A 25,184-nucleotide genomic window follows, 5' to 3' on the forward strand; every position below is an offset into this window, starting at 1 on the left:
CGGTAGATATACATTTTTAAATACCTATAAACTAATATTTTTCTTACATAATTTTATTATGATAATATACATCGAAGAACGGACAAAACAAATTAAAATGTAAAAAATGTAAGCCAAATTCCAAAACACTTAATAGCGTAGAGTTTAGATATATTGTTATTGAAAGCTAAAACACAAATTAATACTTATTGATGACACAATTCAGGAAGTGTGTAAAACTATAATATATATAAGTAAATATTTACGTCTTACAGTATAATAATATATCGTTGTATATTAGTAGTATACAACTACGAAAGTATAATAAATTATGTATATGTTTAAACATATACATATACACATATACGTGAATCAATTCTAGTTTATACAACTATGCAAATAGCTAAGCACTTTACAAATTTCCGTACAATGTCGGTTGATATATAATTATTCTAAAACAAAATTATTATCGTAAGCTGGAACTTTTAGGAACAAACTATTGATATTCAGCAACAGAAATTAAACACTAATGTACATTTAGGAGGTAATATATAAAGTTAATTTATTATATATCTTAATATTTTATTATTATTATTATTATTCTACACACAGTTACATCTTATAAGTGAGCAATTTACAGGAACTTGTGTGTTTTAGTTATAAATAGTTAGATATTATAATATAGAGATAATGTATTTATACTTACATGTATCTACATCGAACTCTACTAGTATAAACCCGTCAAAAACATATTCAAAATAACGATTTTGTATTTTCATTCAGATGTGATTTATTTAAGTAGGTAAGACGTCGTTTTTGTTTTCCTTACGCAGCAGAGTTTAAGGCTTGCGCACACACCTGATTTATGGACGCATTTAAATGAAGTCATAACGAGATATACATATCTCCAAAAAGACATTAATCTTTACGAACAAATTACTTTACACACCAACCCGTATTTATTTATTTTTTTTTTTTAATAGGTTTGTTAAGGACTCCAGTTTGTTCTTTAATTATAATCGTCATGTATCGGATCCCTTTGACCCACACAAGTTCACGATCACAGAGTCCGCGAGCTCAAACGCGCCCGCAAGTTTATACATAATATTATGCGCTTTTCCTCACATCACATTATATTATCATATATATATATAAAACATATGTATACTTAACCGGGCACCAATCACACTAGAGTGTTTGTAATAAAATAATAATAACAATAAATCCGAACTGAATGTAATCCTTAGGCGAGTATTACACGTGTAAGCCTTGTATACTATATGTACGGATGTGTTTATACAAGCATATATCTGTTCGCAATGAGTGGAGGAGGGGAGTGGGGTCATGTTGGTAGTTGGTAGTTGGTGGACGACGCGAGAAGAGTGCGGAAGAGAATAAAAAGAATCCGTTTTAAGTTATTGTCATCGTCACACGCCGAGACACGATGGTGGGTCACTTAATAAATATATATATATATATATATGTGTGTATGTGTGTGTTTATATTTGTATGTAAGTTATAACATAAGCGTAACCGCGTTTATAACAAATGAAAGTCATAAATATAAACGATGTATTTTCGGTGTTGTGTACGCATATTATTATACATATTTTCTAAGCGCAGAGCCAAGCGCGTGTGTGTGGTTCAATAATACAGAAACTGAACAAAATTGACCCGAAAATCCAAAAAAAAAAAAAAAGGAAGATAAACGTAAAAATTATTCGAATTACCGCGGAAGCAGTGGGGCGGACTAAACGGTCACTCAACCCTCTCGAGTCTCGGCTCTTGCGCGTAAAGCTTAATAGTACCTATGTACAATACGTTTCTCGCATCGCTTCATCGCACTGTACACGCAATACATTTAAATACATATAATAATGGATTGTCGTAGAGAGTGAATACGTTGACACCCTGCCAAACGGGCGCTGTTTGAAAGTTATTAGGACAGCAGTCAGTAAATTTATAATTTACTGTAGTTTTACAGTCACGTATTGAGGCGCCGAAATTCGGCTTTAAATACCGAAAACGACATACGCCATAAAGCCTTTAATGGGAACAGTATTTTTGATCATCAATAACCGATAGTTAAATATCACATAATATTTAAAGTATCATATTATGGCATTATGTATTGAAACGTGTTTCTAAGTGGTGATATAATGTGTATCGTTTTTCGGTACTCTGTAATATTATGTATTTTCAAATCTTTCGACACCCCCTCTGCAGTGATCTCCGAACGCATAACACTACAGCGACACGTTGTATAACTCGTAAATGTTTATTACTACAGTACGTCATACAAAAAATAGCATTGTAATATCTTAAACATGCGTTTGCATATAATACATAACATATATACTCACGCTCGCCGTATGCTTTTATAATGGCAGTTATGCACTATCATGTCGCATTTCTACGGTGTCGTTACGAATTTATGTTCGTTGTTCATGTCTTACGTGAAATCGCAAATCAGTGTTAAACTACAATCATGTAAGTATGTAACTATCATATCTAGAACGGTAATACGGTATATTTGTATACAATTATTAACCAGTAAATTATGTGATACATATTATTATTTAAAAAAATAAGTGATTATTTTATACTTATATATTTTCAAAAATACAGGCCGTTGTCTAAAAACACCATTGTCGTAAACACAATATAAATAAAAAAAAAAATTCTCTAGACTATATCCATACAATAATTTTGTAATATAAATATTATTATTATAAAAAAAATATCGAATTCCTATTCTATATTGTGCACAGTACAGTTGTCTTATTTTAATTAGGGGGTAACGATAAGTCTCCTCCCTCTTGAAATATTTAAATTTATCTCAAAATTATCTCTATTTGAACTGTAATTATTGTATAATTTAAATGAGTATAAAATATGTAAATATTAAAAAAAAACTCATTTCTAAATTCCTAAAAACAAAACACGTGTACAAATAAATATACATAAGCTAATAAAAATATTTTTTGCAAATTGTATACTTTGCTAATGATTATTATAGACGTTAGATATAATTGTAAATTGTGTGGGCCGTGAATCAAAATTAATGCATAAATCAAGGACCGGCTATTTTCACAAATAGGATTGGAAGATCATGTTTATAAAGTGGCTGCTCATTATGCAAATTACCTCCATTGACTCCATTATAAATCTCGTAATTGGCATGTTGTTTTAGGCATTAATTACAAATCACTTTATAAATTGAGAATACTTTTAAAATAACAGGTAGATCAAAATGTTATTAATAAGCAGGTGACTAATTTTCGATTATCAATTTTAAAAACATAAATTTCATTGATATGGTTTGAACTAAGTTTTGAACTTGAAGTTAAAAAATGATAAAACTTCAATTTTATAATGTTATAAATTATAACAAATTTATACTATAATAACTATGATAATTCTGTTAATAAAATAATAAGGAATATTATTACCTGTGATTTTCTCCATTTATGCCACGTTTAAATGCTTTACGATGAATTAAATAAACAAAATTACATTTTAAATTAAATACAAATATGAATGCCTAAATATAATAATAATTGATATTTTACAGTATTAACTAGTAACTGTATTTGATTTTTTGAAAGCCAAATGACTCTCTCATAGAGTTTGGTGAAAGTTCACGTCATTTTACACTGAAATGTAAATAATAAATAACAACACTGCAGTGTTTATTTTTTTTTAATTTGGTAATTAATAGAGAATTGCCCTCGGGTAACATCCGTCTAATGTCAATTATTGAAGAGAACTACATTTTTTTTGTATATACTTGAATTGTACAAAATACCGGTATATATCGTAGGCCACCTTGTAGTCACAATGTAAAAAAAAAAATAAAAAAAAAAAAAAACGTTGCATGTCATAACTGACATTTTCAAAACCTGTCAAAATATAATGCCTAGAAGATGTTAGTAGGTACCTATTCTTCATTTAAAAAAGAAACATATTAAACAAAAAATAAAATAAAACGTTGATTAATAAACGTAAAAATTACTACAATTGATTTAAATAAACAAACTGTTATTAAAATGAGTAAGTATAATATATATATTATCTTCGTCGGCTTGTATATTTATATACTAGCTTCACAACCACATAAACACCAACGCATAGTTCGTTTTTGAATCGAAACAAATACTTATACGTTATGCTCGTATATTATCAAACTACATTTCTACGGTAGCTAATTGATATCCAAATTTAAAAGCACTCGGCATTTTGACTCGGCGTTTTAGGTAGGCAATAAATACACAAGTCTGGAGTTTTTTTCAGCCTTCCGCTAAGACACGATCGGAGTGTACATCAACGCACGAACCATTTAGACGCCATTCGCATAATAAACATTTTAAAACAATTTAAAAATAAACAAATAAAAAACGTCCCTCTTTATATTAGTTGATTTACTCTTGCTTTCAAAGAGCTAAAAAACTAGTTTATGGATGAACTTAAAAGGCAATGCATTTAGAATATTATAATAGAACCCATTTTGTTTTTCAAATAATAAAATGTTAAATATGGTGGTATTGTGATTTTTCTCGGATAATTACGACTTATAAGTGCTGCTGTTAGGATTTTCTTAAAGCTATATTTGTATACCTAAATTAATTTACATTACATAACAAAAAAATAAAAACGAGTGAACTAATTCTTAATCAAACAAAGAATGAACTATTGACAAATAATTTGCTGGCAAATAAAGTAAATTATTTAAAAGCTAAAAGCAATTAAAACACACCAACGTTTAAAATGAATGTAATATTTTCTTCATTAATTTTAAATCTAAATAGTTTTTATTATTAATAGAGCCATAATCCTTTTTATGTACAACTTTTTTGTATATCTTTTTAATATTTTAAAATATAATTGTTACAGAGCACAGAGAATGTCGTTTTTATTATACAATCGATAAGTATTTTAATTTTAAATCTATTGGAAAAAAATATTCAATAATATAAAGTAATTACAGTAAATTACTAAAATTAAATGAATTAAAATTCTTTTCATTAGTAAATATTACATATTGAAATTTTAATCTTTTTTTTTTTTTTACATATTTATACATATAATTTGAAACTTCTATCAGCTAGTTAAAAACAATTAAATTAACATTTTTTTTTTTTATAGTCGTATAATCTCCAATGAAATGTTATTATCTCGACAATAATAGTATTTCATTATAAGTAGGTATTACGAAAAAAAAAAAAATTATGAATATGCATTAAACACTAAACTAAATTGTGGTTTTAAATTAAATTTGATAATTTCTTATGATTTTATTGACTAAATTTTTAGATTAAATTACTATAAATAATTAATAAATATCTTAAAAGTAAAATATGAGCAAAACTATGTTTATAAACGAAATCAAATCTTATTTTATACAAAATTAAATTAAATTATTAATTAATATACCGACTCATTCGTATCGTTTTTTAAACGGAAGACTCCAAAAATCTTTACATACCTACGTTTATCTAACTATGAATTTTACTATGGACAGCGTTCAAAATAATTACATGAAAAAAAAATCGATATCTAGTATGACTATAAAAAATAATCATATATTATCTCAACTGTATGTTCATATTAATATGCATAACATAAGAGTACGTCACTATTATTTTACAATATAAAACAATCTATTTTGATTAGACAGTATATATATATGTATAAAACGCATAGAGCACGTTTCTACAAGAACATTGAACTCGTCGACATTTTCGGCAAATCGATAACATTATCATTTTTAATAGGTATTCACCTAAACATAAGGTACATCTACGCGGAAATTATTAAACGCACTAGACAACAACATAAATACTCGTCTATTTGTAGTATAATTAACAAACAAATAATATCTATCATATCACGAAAATATGTATTTATCTTTAGCATACTATAATATAATTTAATGTATATTATATAGTTAACGATGTGCGTACAGGTATGATATATGTAATATATATTTATTAGATGAATAGTGATTAATTTCGGACCTAGGTATATTATGCAAATGTGATCTCGAATTTGTTACGAAATAACTGTATAATGATTATAATCGGTTATATCGTAAACGAAAACCACTGGTCACAATATAGTGTTCAACTCTTCTACAAAATGATTTTAAATCCCATTTTAGTCATTACCGTTCGTTCTTCACTATAAATTATATAACTTAACAATACGTTATATTTGAATTCGAAAATTGTTCAGAAATCAATACATAAGTAAAAACTATAATATATTATACTCACCATTAACATAAGTTATTTATCATTATTTATCATGTTTAATGTTGTATAATTTGACGCTATTATTTGATTTTTATTTAGGTATTCGCAATAGATACCGATCGATGTGTGTTTTTTATGATATCCGTGATAAATAGTTGCGATGATTTGCTATTATTTTCGATCATACGTATTTATACTCATTGCGGCGTCATCAGTATTATAGCACTAATAAATTATATAATATGCGTATAAATGTACATATTATAGCGGTCATATATCATCATTTTGCTCCGGTTAATTGATAAAAAACAATTACGACGGCATTGCCGAAATCAAACTTAATTATTTTAATGGGATCTTTATTGGCTTCTTTGCAACGCGCGTAGGAACGGAGGCGCTTTGAGTATATCGTTCATTGATGTTTTTAACGTTCGCCAAATCAATCGCGGTCGTATCGGGGAGGGGGAGGAGAGCACTCGATCATCGACATACGCACAGAGTATCGTGTTTCGAGAACAGCACTGCAATAAATATATTGCACAAAAAAAATTTACTATTGTATTATATTTTACAAACCGTCGACATAATGCCCCATGTATCTCACACATACGTTCGAAAAGGTTTTACTCGTCAGTCGGCCTCGTCAGAGAACCCGCGAAACGCGATATCTGCGGTGTACAATATGACATTTTGGCGGCAGACACAAAGGCACCGCTGTGCAGTCTCAGACAGACGGACTCGCGACGCGATTGTCGAAGACACCGGCGAGTGACGTAGTATTGGTTTTTTTCAACCCGAACCCGTCGATAGGGTGGTAGCAAAACGAAATCTATTCATCGTAATATACAAGACGTATATCACGTACGAATAAGCGGGTGAACATGCGCTGACAAAAAATTGACATCGAAACAATATTATACGTGCCGCCGCTCACAAAATAGCAAACACGATCTATACGCATCGAGTTTTACTGTAAAGATATATTAAACATGGCTATGATACGCAAAACTCGTTTGTCGCAGAACTAATCACAATGTATACACAGTCGTATTATACTGTAATGCGTAGAACATCACACATTCACACCTGACTGACTGAGTAATGTAATATAATATTAGTTTGGTTTTTATTTAATTCTTTTTTGTTTTACCATTTATTGAGATAAATCATGGAGCAAGGAGGAGGAGGGCTATGAAGACTCGTTGCTAAAACAAAAGTTTGTGAACTCCTAAAAAATAGTCCTTCTATGATATTTTTATAATATTGGACACATAAGTACTACTCTGAAAAAAAATGTATTTATAAAATTAACAAGCAATAATAGCTTTATTATAGGTACACTACCTGTATAAATCGATTTTGATTCTAAAACAATTATCTCTTGAAGCCCACCGTTAAAGTATAGAAACAGACAATCATTTAACAAAAATAAGTACCAATATTTAAAGTTTTATGGTTGGGTTATGTTTCGGCACTCTATGACAGAGTATTAAAAATGTGAGCAGATTAAATAATTGAACTTTTTTGTAGCTACGTATCTCAATGCGGATGAAAGTCAGCCTCGAATTCGTATACGCTGAGTCAGACTTTAATTAAATCTATGTATTGTGACCGCTTTTGTCTATAATTTTTGAACACATTTATGTATCATTATGATTATGGTCATAAACCAAAACAATTTTTATTTATTTTCATAGGTGATTGGTAGTGAAAAAGATATAAAAGTCATATCACCTTATGCGTTTTATATTATAAAAATATAATTATCTCAAAGGTTTTTATACGCCATCATTCTAGTTCAGTGATAAGACGATCTTGATTGAATTTTAAAAATACTTTTAAATACCAGAATCCATATATTATAAGTATAGTATGTGACCGTAGACAATTCTAGAATAAATAATATATATTATCCAAATAATTTTTCTAAAATGTCGTATTTTGATTAGCTGAAATACAACTTTGTACTAATACAAATTTTTTTTATCCGCGAGTTTTACATGCGATCGTAAATACCGTTACAATGTTATAATGACTTTATTAATGTATACGCTAAAAATAAATACAATAAAATATGAAAGTATATTCATCTGTAGTGCATATATTGTGACTTGCATTCATAAGTGTTTCCGCATATTAAAATATGTACTTGAAAATTGATTGCCCTGTTAATAGTAAACGCCATATAATTGCTACATGACTAATAATTGCATTGAAATATTTTATGTTTTTACAATGACTAACAACAAAAAAAAAAAAAAAAATTATTATTTTTGAGATGTGCAATTTTATAGTAGCTCAAATCTAAAGTGTGCAGTCATTGAACACAAGTATAAAACATATTAGTTATTACGTATAATATGCATTTATAATACTCCATTACTTAATAATTCAGTTTTATTGTCCTTGTGTTGACAAATTGAGATCCACGCTGAATATACGATATCTCGTATTTATTATTTCAAATTATCTGTAGGTCAAAAATGCAATTTTTTATAGCATTTACTAATATTTTGTTTGCATTTAAACGCGTCTAAAATATCATTAAAAATTCCAAACGAATTTATTGGTCTCATTTACAATACAAATTGCAATAAGCGACAATAAAGTATAGTTCGAAGTGTTAAAGTATGATTTAGTAGATCAAATAGTAAATTAAAACTCGAAATCACGTAATAATACGTGTTCTGTGCGTTTATACGACTAAAAAATATTGTTGAATTTTTCTAATGTACTAAATTGTACGACTAATGTTCGCAACTTCGCAAGTAGACGAACAGCAGTCGTCGCGTGTACAATAAACGTTATATTTTTTATTTTCCATGAATTCCGTCTAAAATAAGTATAATGGCAGATGGTACTTTTTTGGAGCACATTATTGTGTACTTACGTGTAGTGCGGGTATTGTTATTGATTCTATTAATTTTATCGTAACGTTTTGACGCAATTTAACGCGCATAATTAGGTATTCATCGGTCCCCGGTATTGCCCTGTCGGTAAATTCAGACAATGAGAGACGAAAAAAGTCAATTCGGTCCCATTGTAATTCGGTTTACGAGTCTGAAGTAGAAAAAAAAAAACCACGGTCGGTCTTAATTACGAGCAGATTGTTGCGTCGTCCGCGCAGAACTGGTTGTGTATCGGAGCTACCGGTATGAAAAATCGAAATCCAACCGTACACGCGTATTACATACACGACGACGTCGAGGATGTTCCGTTTGGAAAATTATATATCGTACGGACGAAAAATTATCATAACATGACATTATTATATCCGTCGGGCCTACAGGGTGAGCTGCGACGTGTTCGAACCGCACAACTCGTACGGAAAACGGGAAAACCGCAGTGGCCCATCCTGTAGGCACCCACTCGTCGGTGCTCTTTTTTTCGTTTCGTGTTCGGTTTAACGTGACCCAAGCTCACTGTTAATAACAGTGATACGTAATGTTATATTATACGTGGCCCGCGGATTTTCGAACATCGACGCGCGTTAACACCTCGAACCAGTTTTTGAGTTCACCGCCGTCCGTCCGTCGCCGCGCAAGCTCTCGTATTGTAATAGGCATTGCGGTACGCGGCACGAACGTTCCGACGACGATGGATTTGGTTTCGCGTAAGTCGTCGTGCTGTTATTATGATATAGGTAAATAGCTGACGGACATTTTAGACGGCGGTGATACGCGAGCGGCGCACAAGAATGTTACTCGCGCACAAAAATCAGGCGTGGCCGTTTAATATTACGCGAGATCGTAACTCGTGACAGCACACATCATCATCGTACCGTTCATCTGTGTGTCCGTTGATATTTTGTATCTAAACGGTACACGGTGTATAACGATATTACCGATAATACGTCTCCCTTATAGCCCGACATGCGTTTTTGGCGACCAACTGCGTCGCGCAATCGCGGGCGTTTGGAACCCGAGCGCCAGACCATAGCTCTGATCTGTGACGTAGGTATTGCACATTTGCACCGCACGACCTGCGTTTAAAGTTGACGATTTTACTATATGATATTCGTTCGAGTTATCAAAGAGAGGGCGTAAAGCTGCAGCGGGCATCGCATACGCACCAAAATAATAATAATAATAATAATAATAATAACAATAATAATAATAGAAAAATAAATCAAATGATTATATAATGGTATACGTTCACGCTCATAAATCATGTACGTATTCCGTCGTTAGATTAATGCGTAAATATTTTTTTTTATAAAAACAAATATTTTAAATTGATTTTTTGCTAAATTCCAGTTGATTATATGATTATTGTACAGACAATTATATTAAACGAATTCGTGCTCGTATTGTGTTTCGCTTTCGTACATAATAATGCTTAGTTTTTGGCTATTTAACAATATACCTATTCCATTGTTACGTATCAGCGTTCACTATTTATATTTTACGCATTATTTCAATTCTATACACATATTTTTGAATAAATTTAATTATTTTTTAATAACATCCTACGGATGATTTGATTTTGAATTGTATATACATATTATAATTAATTTAATCGTATGATTGTAAAAACGTTTAAAATTGAAAAATAATTCGCATTCAGTATAATATATAAATAGAAATGTTTAGCTTTATTTATTTAATATAAATGCCTCTTCGTAATCACTAATCAATTTTTATGCTTTGATGTAGAACTTCGAAATTCGATCATTTAACCTATAATTACAACCTATATAATTCCACTGCAGTATAAAAGACTTCTTTTATAGTTTCTCAATGTCACGCTATAAGCTCCTGGACTCAAAAATATCGATATTTCTATTGATATAAAGTATAATTTACAAATCTAAATATTGATCTACAAATCAAATTATAGGTAGGTACTTTGTTGAGTTTTGATTACATGAAACGTTATATTTTTTATTATAGGCCAATTTTTATGTTTATTATACAGACACTTGAAATTACACCAACTCGACAAATTAAACTATCATTGTCGATAACGACCCCAATAATAGACGGTGCTGCAAGATGTATCTTCTATAATTTATTTTAGTAGTCTATATATTTATAGTAATTAATAATTATTCATTATTGACGTATTACATATAAATGTAAATTGTCATGTTAAAATATGCTATATATTATTTTGTACATTCAAATATTTATTGAAATAATTATTTGATTCGTAGAACATTTCCCCCCTATTAGTGGTTACTAGTTACGCAGTCACTACTTATTCACGCTTTTGTATGTATGATACAATAATATAGTAGAGAGGAGAGAAAATTATTGTATTACTCGTTCGTCGTGTTTCATCTCTGTTTAAAAATAACATTTCGCCGACAGCAATAAATATATTTTATAATATTAGTTACTTATATAACACTGGCTATACTAATTTAACACTAATTTAGTAATTCAATTACTTTTTACATAAAATACAACTGCAATTTATTTTTAACGATTAGCAAAGTTACATTTATGATATTAAAGTAATTTCATAAATGACGCGTTATTTTAATGTTACACCAAAACAAACTGTAACACTTATAATAATTTTATATATTTAAATACCTACATTCTACAGTTTTTGAAATAAAAATATTGACATATTTGTAGAAGCGAAATTTATGAATAAAATCGGATATGCTATATCACATCTCCATTTTCCATTCTGGCTACATAAATTATGGCATGGTAGGTCTCTAATTCTATACGAAAACCGTTTCCGGATCGTGTTTACTTTATAGAACACTTAAGTTTCTACAGCTCTCTCATCGATTGAGAGACTTCAACGCAAATCTATATTTTCTTAAGACTCCTTGCCCGCTATTGGTTATAAATTATAATCCTTTTCACCAATTTCTAAAAATATGCAGTCTTTGAGTCTTGCTATCAGAAAATATATGAAAAAATTCCTTTCTAAACTTTTATCTAGTGCAATATTGTCTGACCAGCACTTATTTCAAAAATTATTTGTTGTATGTATCTATTTATCACACTAGATCCTCTACTAGTATGTAATAATATGTTCCATAATTATTCTTTACAAATTATTTATTCAACACCCCGCATTTCCATAATATTTTACACTCGTATGTATGTACAGAGACACAAATTTTCGTACTGTCTACCACCTTTAATTTTGGTATCATTTTATTCAGTTTAACTTTATTAATTTTCAGTTACTGTAATCAATATTATGCTTATTTGTGTATTTTACTATATTTATTATATTATTTATCAGTATTTTGGGACACATAACTATTAAAATAAATAAAGAAATAATACATACATATATATTATATTGCCACGCAATCGTACGAAAACTATCGACTATTATAAACCTCTAATAACACTAAACATTTTATACCGAGGTCGAACAATATTCTGCAATATAGGTATACATAATACACGACATTGCATCCTACTATTTACGGACCGCAGCGTGATTCAATACTACAGTAGCCGTACGTTCTCATAATATTATTCGCATCGATCGTGTATACGATATCGCGTTTTGTCAAGCATAAGTTTTTTAGTTTATTTTAATCTTTTGATGGTTACACGAATATATGGTTAATAACTCGTCGAGAACCCGCGCTCGTGTAATTATGTTATATTGTGCACACAAATCGATTAGTTTAATCGCGATCGTCAAGGGGGGTCCCTGAACATCGATGATCGTGTTCTGAAAATTTCGGTCGGTTATCAAACGGTAGGTTTAAAATAATAGTATAGCGTGCTGCACAGGTACAAATAGATAGATTTTGATGAATTGATTATTCCAGTTTTGATTTCGAGACGATGCGCACGTGTGGACGCGCTACTCTTATGTATTCCAGTCAAGTATTGTTTTCTCTTTCTTTGCCGTATGAATCATCGTAAATTATTATAATTCTGATATTAATCAGACATCGAAAAACAAAAATAAAACATTGATCCTGAAACTGCATATTATTCCTATACCTAGCAATTTATATTACGACGTACATAATATACAAAAATTCAAAGTACCAGTGGGCAGTGATAAAATATAATTATATAATATAAACTTTGTCGTTCCGACAGTATAAATCTTTACGTATACTGTTTGGTGTATCTGAGCGAGATAGATTAATTTAAAGAAACAAAACAATATTATCATACGCATTTCCAGCACGGCTTGATTTTTAGTTGCGAATCGAGGAATCAAGATTACCAACCAGTTTAGTCATACAGCTACTGAAGTGTAACAATACAAATTCTTGAACGAGTACAAATTTGATTCTATTGTGTCTATCGAGGATACTGGTCGATGATATATTATTGCGTTTGTCTTATTATTATTTTTTATATATATATACATATATATTATTTGATACAATCGGTAAACTGACTAGAAACTACGGGTTGTAGTTTGATCGATTCCCTTGAGATCCAATCGTTTATTTCGACTCGTTTACCAAACTTGACTGGTTATTACCAAATTTGGGAGACGCGTGCCCGCTTCATCGGCCATTAGGAATTTTTCTCGCCTAGTCCCACGTTAAGTAAAGGCATGCTCTGTATTCGTTAAGTCGTAATCCGCTTATACGATTGCGCTGACTCGTCACATTGACATTATAACGTTCAAAAGACTTGATGGCATATTAGACAATAATTTAAAACGCATTTAATAACTCTAATAACTCGTGACGTTTGTAAACACCAATATTACTCGTATTATATGCAATCCTAGGTGTGATAAATTGCGAATTTACAAAAACTGTGATTAATCATTTTAATCGATTTGAATATTCCAATTCTCTTATTATCTTATTTTAGCGGCATTTATTCATACTTTGTGTGCTGTACATCAATATCATTTTGTTCGATAATTATTCATTTTTTTAGAGTGAGGTCGGATAAAACAGTTAGTTTTAAGTAATCATGATAATTAAAGTTCAATATTTTGTTAGTGGGTATCCAATCTATAAAGATACATTATTTTTTATTTATGAAAATCGATTAAAATCAAATATTGAAAACAAAAAATACGAAATGCTGTTCAGTGTATCAACTATAAATAGGTAGCCTAAAGATGATTTCTACTATTAATACATACTGGTCGACTCGATGTAGAACAATTAAAAATGTTAATACTATATTAAAAACGTATATGATACTATTATTACTCCAATGAGTAGGCGCATGATGTTCTCACGGCACACAGCAGTGTGGGTTTCGACTTGTTGGTCGAGTTCTATACGTAAAAAATACATAACACTTTACTGAGATCCGTGAGAGATCAGTAGGGAGGCAAATGAAATTCCAATCATACGTAACTATATTTTTTTGTAAAATCTTGCATACCTACAAGTATGTGTGTGGTTCCGGACTACTTTTGTGAGTTAATACGCCTCCGAAGTTATTTACAAACGCTTTTTGGTATCTATTGTGTATGTCAGACCGGTAAAAATGAACGGTGCCCACGATAAATATCCCGGTGGCGCTGTCCCTTGAGTCTAAATAATTCGAATTATGCACTCAAACAGTTTAGGAATTCTATTCTACGAAACATGATCTTTGAAATTACCAAACAACCGATACAACGTAATAATAACAATTGCCGTTTAAAACGTCCATTAACACACTGAGCGCGTGTGTGATATTAACAACATTTTTAATAGGTCATACAGTTATTATTTATCAAACAGGGCACTCAAAGGAAACTAATATTAATTACGCATAAAATGTGTGCTGTAAAATATGATACCAAAAATTGTATCAGTAAAAAATTTTAACTTAAAGATTTTAAAAGTACTTAAATACATTATTTATTATGATAAATTTAAATTATAAAAATTATGGAATACAATGCATTTTAATCTAAAAAATTTTGGCACTATTTAATATTATTGTATTTTTGTTAAATATACCAGTTTCCAGTGTATACAATTGCAATCAAAGATTAAAAGAGTAATTAATATAATTAATATTATTCAAACATTTTACATATTAAATTATTAGTCTAAGCACTGTGTTAATTTAAAATAATAATTCGATTACTGTTGTAACTTGTATAGGTACACAGATTATAGTGTTTAACAAAATATTATAAAATCAAAAAAAAATAATGGAAACCTTAGTATGTTTGTATTAATTACTGCATCTATTTTTTACATTTATTATAACAGTGTAGGTATAAGAAAAAAAAACAAAAATGTATGAAACATTTATTAACATTAAGAACTTAACACTCTTTATTATAAATAAAAAAACTATTATCAAAAATTAATGAGCACCGATATATTCTAGAAAACAAAATGCTCTGCAATATTCAAAATATATGTGTATCTAATTCAGTAAGAAACTCTTTGACCAAAGTATCGAGATAATTTTAGATACCAATTACATACCTTTTCTCATTTATGTCTTTGAAAGTATGCCAATACATACTATATTTATCACTTTCATGCCATTCGATTTGAAATCATTATATATTACACGATAGTTAAAATTATTTTAACATGATTATAATTAAAAGTTAAGTATTTAATATTATTAGTTGTTACTTTAGTTGTATTATGATAACTTAATTAAACATCAAAAATTAATTCACATTTATTATAAAGTATAAACTATACAGTTATAAATTTATTATAAATTATTAAAACATTATAAACATAACAAGAAAATTATAGATTTATAGGTTTCATTTCAATAGATTCATTAGGCCCTTAATTTTTATTGCATACTTTGTTAACAAGTTTAAAAACGTAAAACTTATTATTTGTATCAATATCATTACATTATTACATGCCAAAAATAAAAATAGTATGAATGCATTTTATATGTTAGTCATATTTATCAAAAAAAAATTATGGATTCTAAATTTAGTAATATAAATTATTTCTATATAAATGTAATACAAAAGGTGCTAATAGTAATTCATAAATAATAAATATTAAGCCAAAACATTATGATACATCTTCGAAATAATATTTATTTTTTACGACAAAATCTTTTAACAATATAGATATTTAACAGTTAAAGAGGTACATATTATATTTTAGTATTATATATAAACAAAAACATTATATTAATATTTTAACTGGGCGTAACATCAAATATTTTGGCATAATTTTTATTTGTAACGACTCTCTCGGCTTTTAGGAACAAGTGTTTGAAATTGTAAAACAACTAACACGAATTTTCTATTTTCAGCAGACCGTTTTAGTAACAAAACACAATTTTTTTTTTTTTTTTTTGACTCATTATAAATTCTGTAATAACATTGAGTATGGCCATTAATAGCAAACGGCATTTAAGTTATTTATTTTAAAATTGGCAATTGCGTTAATAAAAGTTATTATAAGATGTCTTAGTTCAAAATATAGATACGCACTTTAACATTATCATACATAAAGATTAAGATTTTAAGTTAATTTAAAATAATTTTACTAAATGGTCATTGGTCTTAAGATGATCACCAGAACGTAGTCAACGTACCTATATGTCAAAACGTATTCCAGATGTTCAAATACGTAAATATTACCAGCATGCTCGATATTGGAGACCTCCAAAATAAACTGGTTTGTGAAAATCTAAACAAACGTTTCAATAACTCATTCACAAATAGATGATCTGGAGTTAATAGAATTCAGAATTATTCAATTTACACTTTTAATTCAAATAAACAATATTTAAAAAATACGTTTTCGCGGCGGTCTAGTGATCCAAAGATAATAACTCGACAATAATATACTATAATATAACAACACTTCTTTCAGACTGCTTAACATAATAAAAAAATATACGAACCTAAAATCAAAGTGTTTTACAAGCGGTCCCACACCTTGAAACGCCCCCCCCCCGGGATATAGTACTTAATACACACTAAATTACATCCAAAACGATTTTCCGATACTTTATTTCTTAGACAATGTCGTGCACCAAAATATAAAAATATATTACAATTATACAATAAAAATGTAATACTATCATTACCTATATACAAATGTAAGATTATAAAATTGTTATTACAATTTACAATTATTAATCTTTGTTAATAGTATTATTTTTTTTTTTTTATTGGCATAAAATTAGATGTTGAGATATTATTCATTATAATTTATCCACTACATTATTAAAATGTAATAACAATATAACATTATTGATAAATGATACATATTACGTGTATAATTATGATGTTGATTTAAATTTATAATATTAATATTTTTAAAGAGCGTAGTCGTCATAAACCACACAAACATAATTTTTTTTTTACTTTAATTTTTTATTTCACTATCTGTTATAATATATAATGAACAATACGTGAGTGTGATATCAATAAAAAAGTAAATGTTCCACGAAATAAAAAATGTTTCCACTAAGATAACTACAAAAAATGAACATAATAAAATAATATTGATTAAAAGGACATAATGCCTAGAGTTATAGATACTTAGCATATTTAGCAAAACCTAAGACTTAAAAACCAACTATTATTATCCATATGTTACCGATTGAAATACATTAGATAATTATCATTTGTATCTACGCATCTAAACACACAGATGTATTTATATCAGTGTTTTAATCTCGCCGTGAGAACGTACGTGCGACATTCGTTGGACAGTCGTCTCCAATGTTACATCAATGTGAAAGCATCCGTACTTTTATAGGCTATAGTTTGTATTATAAGATTAATATATAACGTCAATACGTTGCCATATAATAATAATTGTTATTGAAGATTAATCTATCTAAAAAACAATAGATCTATTAAATACAGGTTATTAAATCACAATACTCTAAGGTTATTCGGTTTAAGTAGTTTGAAACCTTATACTCATTATACAAATTGTTAATGTATTATAAAAATTAAAGAACAAACAAATATTCGTCATGAATTCAAATAAAAAGAAAATAAATTAGGAAATGAGAAAATTAAAATATATTTTTAATATTATACTATTATGAAGAAATCAATTTATACGATTGTTTTAGAGGGTCATGAAAAACATAAAAATAATCATAATTTTAATATAATAATAAACATTACCTCATAATCGCAAACATATATAATATAACTTATCAACGTTTTTTTTCTTTTTTGTATAACCAATACATATAACCGTATACATATAAACCGTATATCTATAAACTTACAATGTTCACTTTTTAAAATACAATAGACCTCATTCACATGATATTTTGAAATCATTATTTCATAAAAATTATTAAATTATCGCATCTGAAAAATTATATTTTAATTAGGTAGATATGTAGTGGTATTATTTTATAGCTCACTAGTACGTTATATTATACATTTATACAAAAATATACCACTATAATACTAGTGTGGATCTCATTAAAGTAGATAACTTCTCTGAAAACTAAAATATAACAATTTTTTTAATTTTTACCATTTTTATAGAGGTATTTTTTTAAGATTTTGAGATATACCATCAAAAATATAGAAAATGTGATCTCAATCGTTAAAACTGGCGACAAATATTTTTCAGAATTGTTATCGCTTTATTAGATCAATCAGTACATTAGAATGAACAATTTATTAAATGATATTTAGTAAGTATTAAAGTATATATACTAAACAAAGAAAGATTACGCTTCTAAACCTATAAACTAAATAATATGGATCAAATGATTTTGAATTACAAACTATCGTTTCAAATATGGATTGACATAAGTTTTATTTTTTCCATATTCGTTTTTTTCGATTACTGCTAAGATATGTCCTTGAAAAGATTAAAAAATATTACGTATATTAATACATTACAAGTTACTAAATTTAATGATTTCAACTTGCAAGAGGTCATAATACACATGTAACACATTATTAGTATAATGGACTTAGATGTAAATAGTTAAAAATGAAATATGAATGAGAAACGAATAATAATGAGACAGTTCATTGAGGTCATAGAGTTGTAACATCTATGAGAATCAAACTAAAAAGGATTAGCACTAAAAATATGATAACTAATCAGTCTTCCTTATTGTACAGATTTTTAAGACCGTTTATAAGCGGGTACTCAAGGGTAGGGAATGCAACTACACTATTTCAAAATGATAATATACTAACAAAAAGTTCCCTATTTTCAAAATTCAATTGACTCAAGTTTATTGGTACTTACTACTATATAACTACTGATAATACTATACGTATACTATACTATTTGATTATAAAAGTACACAAAAACGATGATCATTAATAAAATATCTACTGGATATAATAATTTATATAAATAAGTAATTATATACAATTGTTGGTAAATAAATGTTGAAGTTGTTTATGTTTCAATGTATTATTTGAAAAAAAATATATTAAAACATTAATTATAACTAATATAACATAAATATACCTGTTACTATACAGTTCAATAAAAACTTAAAATGAGAAAATTATTATTTAAAAATTATGTTATTTTTAAGAAAAATATTAGGATAATATTTTTTTTTAAGCTAAGTTGATTATTATTTCTAGTTAAGATGTAATAAGTACTAGGCACAATTTAGAATCATTGTTTTATCTTTTTAAATATAATATACATTCTAATTCTTTTTATAAATATTAAAATTGTACATGATTTATTTCAAATTTTTAATGATACATTTTTAATCTGTATACATTTTTCTATTAAGTTAACTTGAATTCTTTTAAAACTAGTTTAATCAATATAGCGTTTAGCAAAACCCATTTCTATGAATAATTCTTGATGACTGTATTCAATAATTAATTATTTTTGTTTTTTAAATATTAAAGTAGGTAGCTACGTTACTAGTCTAAATATTTCTATTTTTCTCTTTGCATTGTATTATGAGCAAGGAAGTGTTTATTTATCAATTATCGGAAGTAGACAGTATATTGAATTGTGCAACTGTTGATGTGAGAAAACATTTTTTTATGTCTGCTACTCTTTGTAAACTGGTTATAACTTATAACGTTAAGATTGTATGGTCTGCGTAAAATATTATAGTAGAATAAACAGCTTCTGTAATGTTATTTAAAATGTACACATTTAAAAATTCGTATTTCTTATTAATAAATTAATTCACGCCTTCACGAAGTATTCAACGATAAATTTAATGAAAATGCTTAAAACCTGATCAAAATTATAACAATAATTAACAAATATGTTAAATTTAATTGTTTAAGACAAAGTGATTTAATCAACAAATATGGATTATTGTAATAATAACAAACGTTAATCGCCAACATAATATGACTAAATTGCTATAAACGCACATTTTATATAATTGTCAGATTGTTCATCTGAATATAGCTCTTGCAAATTAATTTGACCGATAGATCTTAATTTTTGTTTGTATCTATTAAAACAACTTGACCTCGACTCTATACTTTTTACTGAAGGTTTTTGTAACCCACACAAATGTAACATTATATACCAAGTTAAATTATAATAATAATTATAATTAGTGTCAAATTTCATTGTGTTTACATTTAACATTTATACTACGTAATAATAACTAATATATTTTTTATAAAACAAAATCACGATAATACTAATCTATTAAAAAAAAAAAAAACTATCAAAAGCTGAGTACAAAGAATTAATAAACTTTCACAGTACTTTTTATATCATTTAGAACACATTTTATTATTACTCACCTGGCCACATACAATGCATCTTATAAAACTATACGTATTATATAAATAATTTTCAAACGCATTTAAACATTATATATATATCGTAAGCAAGTACCTATATTTTTAATGAGAAGTAATTTTTAAAAATGAATACAATGTTTAATATCAGCTGATACTTATAAGAAAACTATATTTAACCACATATGTTTATAAATTTCTTACATTGCTTCTACCGCAATGTGCTTAATTTAAAACCACAATCATTTAATCTTGTATTAATTATTAGATATGAGAGTTATTCAAAGACAAAAAAAGCGATTAGACAACAAATAACAGATTTTGAATACATATAATATTAAAGCAGAGATAATTTTGCCTTGCTGATTACTTAAGTTTAAAGTATAAATTAAATTATTATGGAATTCTTTAAGTATCCGTATTACATGTTAATAATTATTAATTATTTATGTATAATTTTATATTTATAAACTTATTAGCCATGAACTTAGTTATAATTGTTGTAATACTATAATTAAATACGTATTATATTAAATTATAATGAATTACAAAAGACAATTACCGATCAATTTTCATATTCATATTTTAAATTAAACATGAAAAATAATGATTTACCTTCTTTAGAACGGACTTTTCAGATGGTGTTTATCGGTTTTTTTGTGGTGATGTAACAATCGGGTAGTAATGATTGTTGTTTTTAGTCTGCTGGACTATGTTTTAAAAAACAAATTTTTGATATCACGCCATAAAATTAATCTCTATTAAATTAACTACAAATTACAGAAGAATGCAATTTTACTCCTAGTTTTCCATATTGGTACTTTTGAAAACAACAATTACACTTTTGTAAATGTTATACATACTATCAAGCATTATTCAAAAACAGTACATCATAAAACAAATATTTTATTAGTACCTAACGGTTACATATTATTAAAAATATTAAAATAAGTTAAAAATAATATTGCAACTATTTTTGTATAAAATAATTATGTACCAATTTTATTATTATAGGTAAAAAATAAAAAGTTAATTTATGATTTGGATATTTTGAAATAATTATTATTACTATCATATTATGGAATAGAAAAGAATCGTTTGTAACCAAAATGATACTTCTATAAAATTAAAATATTATAATCTTTAAGGATAACGAATAAAGTCCTTTTTGATATTGGGAAACTAGCTGGTCCTATTGATTTATTGCCAATGGTAGTTCATTCAACATTCGTTTATTAACAAATTATCTTTTCATCATCATCCGAATCTAAAGAATTCCAGAGGACAATGAACAGAAGCCGGTTCTCTTTACGTTTTCACAAAATTCAACTATCTAAATTATATATTTATATGTGTGTGTGATGGGAAAAATTATTCTCGTATTCCTTTGGATGACCTTGATATCCAAATTTTATTTATTTTTTTAATTATGACTGGAAATTTATGTTACTAATACCAAATAATTTAAATTATACTTATATAAAATACAAACATTAAAATATGTACTATATTAAATTTAGTTCTTTATTGTAAAAAAATTGTAATTGATGTTTATACATAATTATTTTTCTGACATCATACTTCAAACAAATAGTAGATCACTCATTAATTTTATTTCTTATCGAAATATACGTTTTAAAGGAGATAAAAACAATTAAATAATTTATATCCAAATAATAATATATAGTATTTTCTGAAGTATACATAGCATAGTAGCATGGCATAAAGTTATTTATAATGTAAACAAGTGTATTTAGGAACAATATAGATTTTATCATCCAAAAATAATTCAAATAACATTAACAAAATAATTCAAATTTAAAATAAAATACTACTATAGATTAAAAATAAAAACTATTTCACTAAAGGATAACCAAGAATGGCGCCTGTCTGTAGACATACTTATAATTCAGGAAAGTCAACATTACAATAAATGTAAATTGAAAAACATCCAAATGCCAGAATTGGATAGTTTACGTTTCATGAGTTGTAGTTAAATTATGAGCTAAAACTGAAAGTAAAGATAAACCATTACACTTGAATAACGGTTTTAATTTTTTAGTGACGTTGGCTCATCATTTTTAAAAACCAAAAAACTTTACTTAGTCCAATTTATTAAAATTAAAATGTATATTATATCTAGTTATTTTTTAAACACTCAGAGAGGTAAAAAATGTTTTAATTGCATAGTTTTATAAAAATTAGTAAAAATGATTAAAATTAAATATCAATTTCCGAACTGAAAATAATTAAAATGAGACTTTCCTACCCGAGATAAAGTTTAAAATATACAAAACTATACTACTTATCAAAAGAAAATTAGCCTCTTTAAAAACAAAAAAAATATATAAAAAGCCATCATTTCGAAGGATTAAGTTGACACAACTATTAAAATAGAACGTACCAACATTTTTTTCAGAGATAGTCAAATTAATAGGAAATTTGAACCTAATATATAATATATATAATTTATTCAAACAATACAATGTTTACTTCCTAAATGTTTTAAAAAATAAAATAATTCAAAATGTTATACCTATGTATAATACATTATTTTAAAATTAAGATACGAAAGTTTAATAGACTGAAAATAAACTGAAACTTGAGTCTTTTAGTATGAAAATAATGACGAAAAATTGCACTAAAATATAAATGTTATATAATATGTTGACAATCGTATTTGTTCTTCACAAAATAAAATCTCATTTATTATAATTGTTGTAAATTGATAAAAAAAATATGTATATGTGTTCTATTCTCGATGTACTAATTGCAATGATTTAAAAAAAATGATTTATAAAACTAATTATCTTGAATTCATCATCAAAATGAAATATGTAACTAATAAATATTTGTTTAATATATTAAGTATTTATATATATGTATAATAATAAATAAATATTTTGATTTATGTAATATTAAACCTAACAATGTATAAAGCTATGAAGGTATACAATCTAAGTATAATATAATTTGATGTAATATAAATAAAATAAACTATAAATAGTTATATTTTTTTAATACCAATTCTGACAAATAATTTGGATTTATTTCAAATTATAAATTTTATCAGATTTAAATTATAATAAATCGTTTTCAAAAATATGTTTACAACGAGCTTATTTAAGAAGTACAACATACATAATAAAACACAATGCTTTTTGTATTGAAATGTAATTGTTGTTTTTTTAATTTATTTCTCTTGGAAAAACAGTTTAATATATAATTTACATTTTAATTGAAAGATAGTAGATATATTATATTTTTATTTTTAATTTAGACATTTATACCGACATTAATACTTTTTTGTATTGTTATAAATAATTAAATGTGTGATTTAATAAAACGATTAAATTTTGTTAAGCTGAGGTCATATTGAATATCGATGTATATAATTTAAAACATTATTGTTAAAATCGATTGATAATACCTAATAGAATTTAATTAAATTCTACTCACAAAGAAATTAGAGATCGTATTAATAATATATACAATTTGTGATGATCACTTTAATTAATATTTTATTGTTATTAATATCTAATTGAGCTAAGCCGAAATTTCTTTTAACTTTTAAATATTTAACACTTTTATTTTATTTAGTTTTAGATCAAATATCTTAAACTTTTAAAAACAATTTTCTTTAAAGTTCCATTAAAATCGTTATTGCATTCATGATAGACGTATTAAAAATAAACGTAAGATCTTGTGAACTATATTTATTGACATACTTATAAAACAGTATTATAAAATATTCAGTTCTAGAACCATAAGTGTAAACGTGTTAGTCAAGTTACTGAACAAAATATAATATTCTTATGTGTTAAAAGAAAAACTAATTTTTAATACCTTCGTTTCAAATATCTTCAAATTGTATGCCTAATTACATTTATATATTTTATTGTAATATGACCACGTTATGAAACATTTAATTAAGTACAAATATTCTAATGTATGAATCATGATGCGTTATTGAGTTAATACGCAGTTATTTTCATATTATGCTAATAATGTTAAATCGCCAAAATGTCTCTCTCTCTCTCTCTCGAAATCGTATTAGATTTTAAGTTTTTTTTTTAAAAATCTGCGTATAACATTGGTTAACTCGACAATAGAAATATATTATCATAGACAATTATTATATCTATGCTATAAATAGAAAAGTTAAAACAATATGTAATGGTTTAAGGTTTTAGACTTTTAAATATGTAATTGTGGTGTTTAAAAACACATTCACACACACGATTTGCTTGAAACTTGTCAAATTGAAAGATACCGATCGATACCTGAGGCGTCGGTACTGAAAACAGGAATATTCGTTTCCATCATATATAGATATAATACAACTACATAAAACACGTATAGGCCATG

General features: G+C 26.9%; 1 protein-coding gene across 1 annotated transcript in view; it reads right to left on the bottom strand.

Moving 5' to 3' along the window:
* The window catches only part of LOC112603583, a 71,648-nt gene that overhangs the window by 45,028 nt on the left and 1,436 nt on the right, over positions 1-25,184 (bottom strand). The window lies entirely within an intron of this gene.

Source organism: Melanaphis sacchari, unplaced genomic scaffold (genome assembly GCF_002803265.2).
Source record: "Melanaphis sacchari strain LSU unplaced genomic scaffold, SCAv2.0 Contig10_pilon_pilon, whole genome shotgun sequence".
Classification (NCBI taxonomy): domain Eukaryota; kingdom Metazoa; phylum Arthropoda; class Insecta; order Hemiptera; family Aphididae; genus Melanaphis; species Melanaphis sacchari.